The sequence below is a fragment of the Pseudophryne corroboree genome, chromosome 5 (assembly GCF_028390025.1).
Source record: "Pseudophryne corroboree isolate aPseCor3 chromosome 5, aPseCor3.hap2, whole genome shotgun sequence".
In the NCBI taxonomy this organism is placed as follows: domain Eukaryota; kingdom Metazoa; phylum Chordata; class Amphibia; order Anura; family Myobatrachidae; genus Pseudophryne; species Pseudophryne corroboree.
In genome coordinates this window covers 93,494,835-93,500,834 of record NC_086448.1, presented here as the reverse complement: position 1 = coordinate 93,500,834, position 6,000 = coordinate 93,494,835, and positions in this window count along the sequence as shown.

Sequence of the window (6,000 nt, the reverse complement as noted above, 5' to 3'; positions counted from 1 at the left end):
TAGCGACTTCCCGCCACCAGGGCCGTCTTTTTGTTAGGGCTCAATGGGCTCTTGCCCAAGGGCCCCAGGAGTATAAGCTGATAGCTGATGGTCCCCTCTTTCCAGGGGTACCAGCTTTTTGAAAATCGGCCCTGGGGAACCGGAGATATCCGACTTGAAAGCAGTGGTCCCCATCCAAGCCTGTTAATTGCTGTTTCCAGCCAGATATCTTGGGTTCTGTCTGACTTAGAGTTTTTCTGAGGGTATTAGCCAAAAGATGTGACTCTCCCCTCTTCGTGGACACTGGCATCTTGTCTCTACTATGCCCAGAAACAGAGATATCAGCTTTCAAGCAGCTGGTCCCTGCTCCAGCTCCACACACCTAATATGCAGTTTTAGATTTTCGTTGGTGAATTGCTCTGGCTCCTGACCTCTGATCCCCAAGTCACCAGTACCTCCAGAAAGGTGGGATTCTCTTGTTTTGTATCCCATTCAAAGCTAAGAGATATATTTTCAGGAACTTGAGATATCTGCAATCAAGCAAGCTGCCCTCACACCGGAAAATGATAAATATTAAACCCACTCCACTATCCACCGCTCCCCTACGTATTAAACACACCCAACCACCCTGGAAGTCATGTACCAGGGCTTCTTCATTCAACCCAATGCCCGTTTCTCCAGTTTAGCCCCATCTGTGCAGTAAAGGAGTAATTGTAAGAAATTACTGCTCCAGGTTCTACATGCTTAGTGGAAGAAAGAACATCCCCTACTGCCCGCAGGACAACAAAGCTGCCGCTGATAGCACCCCCCACCCCTACCACTGGAGGATGGGTAGGGAGCCCAGTGCATTGCTGTGCCCAGGGGCCTACACTGCTGTTAAGATGGCCCTGCCCGCCACAAAGGTTTAACAAACCGCCCCGCCATCCAAACCAATAAAAACCAGGAAAACAAGATCGCTAACGGAAAGGACCAAAACCCCATTTAAGAAAACCCGAAAACTCCAGCCGGAGAAGACGAACCCCATCCTCCTTGGAGAACTGCCGCTGGCGCAGTACAAGCAGAGGATGCCTGACAACTACTCACCTGAAAGCCGTAACAACAACGAAACAGCAGAATTACCATCTGGCGGGCTTTCTCAATAGCTGAGAAAAGCACCGCCCCCTCCAATGACAAAACGCTGGACTAATTGACTACCCAAAAACGGATCTCCGGCCAGTGACAACGTGGCCCATGAAATCAGCCTTAATGAACAAATTGAGGTAGAAGCTGTCGACGCGACCCCTATTAGCGCCGCCCAAAACGCAGGACAATACCGCTTGGACGACCCCAACTATGCTCACGGTGGCAAAGGAGCTGTACAAATACCCCTTAGTATCCCTTAACCACGGACACCCAACCAACAAACCACCCTGACCAAAACATCAGCTGTCCTACGCGCCAAGGAATGCCCTGCCACCCAAAAATGGTAAAAGTGGCCAACCAGCCACTCCAGTTCAAACCATCTGACAGCTGCAAAAGAAAAACACCCTAACATCATCACACTGACATACGTCACATAGGAAAACCAAGTGACAGAGAACAGAATTAACCCAAGTGAAGGAGAAAACTCAAAAAACCTCCCGTGGACCTTTGATGAGCCAATTGTAATTAGGCCCCCTCGGAGGAAATTTAAAAATTCACTTCACACCCTCGATTCCTGAACGCTACCAGTTCAAAATCTGACAGGTAAACAAGTTTTTGGGTTAGCGCAACAGGCGCAACTAAAACATTATCCACATGCAGACGGACTTATAGTAAGCATACCTCCACGGACCACCTCCTGAATAGCTGCCGTGGAGGACCCTGTGGCTGCCGCATGGTAGCCACCCCCATCCGCAAGGAATAGGACCTAAAAAGTATACCTCCAACGGACCACCTCCTGAATAGCCGCCGTGGAGGACCCTGTAGCCACCCCCATCTGCAAGGAATAGGACCTCAGAAGTATACCTCCAACGCCCCAGCTCCTGAAACGGCTGCCGTTTAGGACCCTAAGGCCGCCGCATGGCAGCCTCCCCAATCCGCAAGGAACAGGACCTAAGAAGCATACCTCCAACGGCCCGCTCCTGAATAGCCGCCGTGGCAGACCCAGTGGCTGCCACATGGTCAGCCGCCCCAATCCGCAAGGAATAGGACCTAAGAAGTATATCTCCAACGGCCCACCTCCGGAATAGCTGCTGTGGAGGACCCCGTGGCTGCCGCATGGCAGCCTCCCCAATCCGCAAGGAATAGGACCTAAAAAATATACCGCCAACGGCCCAGCTCCTGAACAGCAGCCGTGGAGGACCCAGTGGCTACCGCATGGTAGCCACCCCAAACCGCACGGAATAGGGCCTAAAAGTACACCCCCGACGACCCAGCTCCTGAACAGCTGCCGTGGCGGACCCTGTGGCTGCCGCATGGTCAGCCGCCCCATTCCGCAAGGAATGGGTACCGACCCCAAACACAGCAGCAAATTGTAAATTAGAGAGAGGACCAGCGAGCTCCTGTATCAGCAACTGGTCGCCCTCCCCCGGAGGCCCATCTATACTCCTGCGCCAGGCGCAGCTGGCAGACACCCACCTCCTCCTGGGCCTCCAAGGACACCCCGCGACCCCCAGCTGCTTGATCCGATTTGGATCACGCCATCCTGTAGAGCCACCGACCATCCTCCAACATGCGTTACAGAAAAGGCCCCGGAATCCCGCAATGCCGGCTGCTCGCCACTACTCGCTTCCCTACCAAACCCAGAAGGAAGCCAAAGCAAGGGCTAATCTAAAACAGGGGGGGGGGGGCACCTCCAACACCGACTCGGCGACATGAGGCAGCACACCCAGCAACACCGCCAAAAGTTGCCATGTAGCAGGCCTACGGGTATCCGCAGGTGCGGGGCGCACCCTAGCCCAAACCGCAAGCGCCCATTGCGACTCCAGGAGTGTGATGGCAAAAACTGCGCCACCAGCAGACAAGCAGATGTCGCAATAGTCGCAAAGCCTGGGGGGACCGGAGGGAACAAGGAGGAGGAAAAAGACTATAGGAATGAAGACCAAATACACGAAAACATCTCTGATATCGCGGGAAGGGAAACTGCGTGACGCTGCCTGGCCGACCACGCAGCGGCCCGTAGGTTTCCCGCAAATTATGCCACCCATGGGGATAAACCTGCCTGCACAAGGGGAGGAGCTAAGCAACGACTGCACCCGCTTAAGCCGAACTTCGCGTTACCCCAAGCAGTCGTTAATAAAAACCCAAAAGTGTCAGTACCTTGTCAGCGGGGAGGCGACAGCAACCCGCAATTGTGCCCAGCGCAAAACAACGATAACTCAGGCAACCGGTAGGACCCTTGCAGCGTACCGGGGCAACAGGAACACACAGGACCCCAAACACAGGACCCCAAACCTGGCAACCTACAGAAGGATAGCTGCAAACCGAAATGCCCCCAGACCCATGAAGAGAAAATAGTCCCGGTAGCGAGAAAACACCGGGGGAAGGGGGACCGGAGACGGACAGAATGCACCAAAGCAAGAAAGCGCCGAATTCCTCAAAATAGGCACGAGACAGAAAAACCCAGGGGCACCCACCTGTCAGCATAAAACTGGCACCTACTCGAGGCCAAAAAAATTGCAGGGGATAGGGGCGCAGGGGAAGCGTTGAAAACACTACCCGAAGTATAAGTTAGCCCAAAAGGGGGTACCCGGCTAATATTCACGAAACAAAACGCAGAGTCTATAAAAGACTGATACTCACCCTGCACACGGTCTCGGAAATGGAGCATGGAAAGAAACCCCATGAAGATAAGACAAATGTATGATAAGGCGGAACTAGCCCGGTGTCCTAGGGCACCAACCCCACAGGGAAGATGCCCAAGTCAGGAAGAGGGGAAAAACGGCATAGGGCCCACACGAGCACCAAGCCGACTCTGCATCCACCTTCTGCCGGACCTGATGCGGGAAAGCGTGAGCGGACTTAAAACACCGGCGCGCCACCACAGGCAAGGATACCCGCTCGTGGCTGGGGCACCGTACTGGACGGGAGACAGGCATCGCAAATTTGCATGCGCGACGAAAACGGGAGCGTATGCCTATGGTGTACTTGCCCCCGCCATAAGCAAAAAAACCCCACCCCTCCCAAGGAGCGCAAAACAGAAGCGACAACTGCGAGGGGCCTGCGGCCTGGGACCCCACTGTGCGGTCCGGCCCCCAACCACACCTCCAAGGTAAAAAGACGTTACCACCCCAATCACGATGGACTTCACGTCGTAATCTCCCCAAGCGGAAACCCAGGCTTTAAAATGCGTGGGCTGAAACAAATACTGCACCCTGTGGGGATATCCGGCAGGTCGCAACCCGGTGCAACAAGCCGTACAATCCAAAAACCGTAACCCAGATGAAAAGTACGGAAAGCAGTCTCCCCAACGACCCCCCCCCCTTCCCCGTCTACCTTCTCCGCGAACCGCAGGGGGCGGAGGGAACAGTGGCCGCCGGTGTCCTGCCTTTCCGAGATGCCTAACGCCACGCGTTGCGCAATGAGCCTAGCCAACTAACGTGGGCGCCCAGGAGAACCAGAGGAAACAGGACAAGAAGGTACAAGTACTGTAAAATTAATGAGAAACAACAGTATGCTCACCGGTGTCTGGAGGACGTGGAATACCATCAGCAGGCTCAACCGATGGCAGGGAGGAACCCACGGCAGGAGGGGCAGCCCCGATCAATGGGACGACCCCCGTGGTGTAGGCCGGCGGCCAGGATGGCCCAAACCGGGCACGCGGGGCCGTAGCCGCTGGGGAATTCCCGAGCTATGAACCCGGAAAAGCCGGGGGGGGGAAAGGGAGGGGGGAGACCCGAGGCCCCGAGGCCCCTTGAAGTAACACACGAGAAGGACACCAGATGCTGAAAGCGCCACACATGGCACAAATTGTGGGAAGGCGGCAACAGACAGCCCCGGCTGCCGCGCCCCGGGGGACACAGTGACTGTACAATGTGGGGGACAAGGAACCAAGCAGCCCCAGGGAGCAGGGGCCTACAGGTGAGACCCCGGCTTGAGCCCCGCGGCAGTCGACCCCGAAAAGCAGTCGCCAAACTACGCGGGCCTGGGAGGCAAAACGTGGACACCAGTTCACCAACCCCAGAGTGTCTGGCCCCCCGTACCCACCCTCGGCCACCAGAGCATGCTAGGGACCGCCCCCCCCCCCCCAAACTGCCTTTTCAGACATTTGAGTTCCTACCCCCATGTTGTACTTTATTATTAACAGTATAAAATCTCCAAGGAAGTTCCCTACCCATATGTGATATATATCTTTCTAATGTTACCACATATGATGTCTTAATATATGGTACTCATTTTTGGGGGGTGAAACAAAATGAAATAAAAGAGAATAAATGTGAAAATAGAATAATGTGAGGGCCGTAAACCCTAACCCAGGTACCGGCCACCAGGAAGGCAGGGAGCGGCTGCTACCCACGTGCCGCTCCAGCCTCCACAAGCCGCCGCCCATCTGCCCCCCGCATCCAGCCCAGGGCCGACAAGCCCCACGTGAGTGCAGGAGCCGCCAGCGGTGAGGGGAGAGAGGCGCGCTCGGAGACGCCGAGTGAGGAGAGGGAAACTGCAGCGTCACGGGCGCCGGGGAAACCACCTGCGTCCGCACAACGTCCCGCCTCCCGACCAGCCAGACGGAGGAGAGGCGTGGACAGCGGCATCGGGACCCCGCCGGGACCCGCCGTCGAGAGCAAGATACAGAGGCAGGGGAGCCCACAGGCTGAAAGTGGCGGTCGCAGCAAAACGCCGGAGGAGGGGGGGGAGGAGCAGACCCTCGGGGACGTGGAATGGGAGAGGGATAGCAGCACCACTTAAGAATTACCCCAGGCAATGAAGGGGGAAACGATTTTAAAAACAAATAATCAAACCAAGCCAAACTAAAAACATGACAGTATAAATACAGTCTGTGTACTCAGCCTTCCTGGGCCATTCCAAAATGGCAAGAGGAAGTCTGAGGCACATGACTATGGC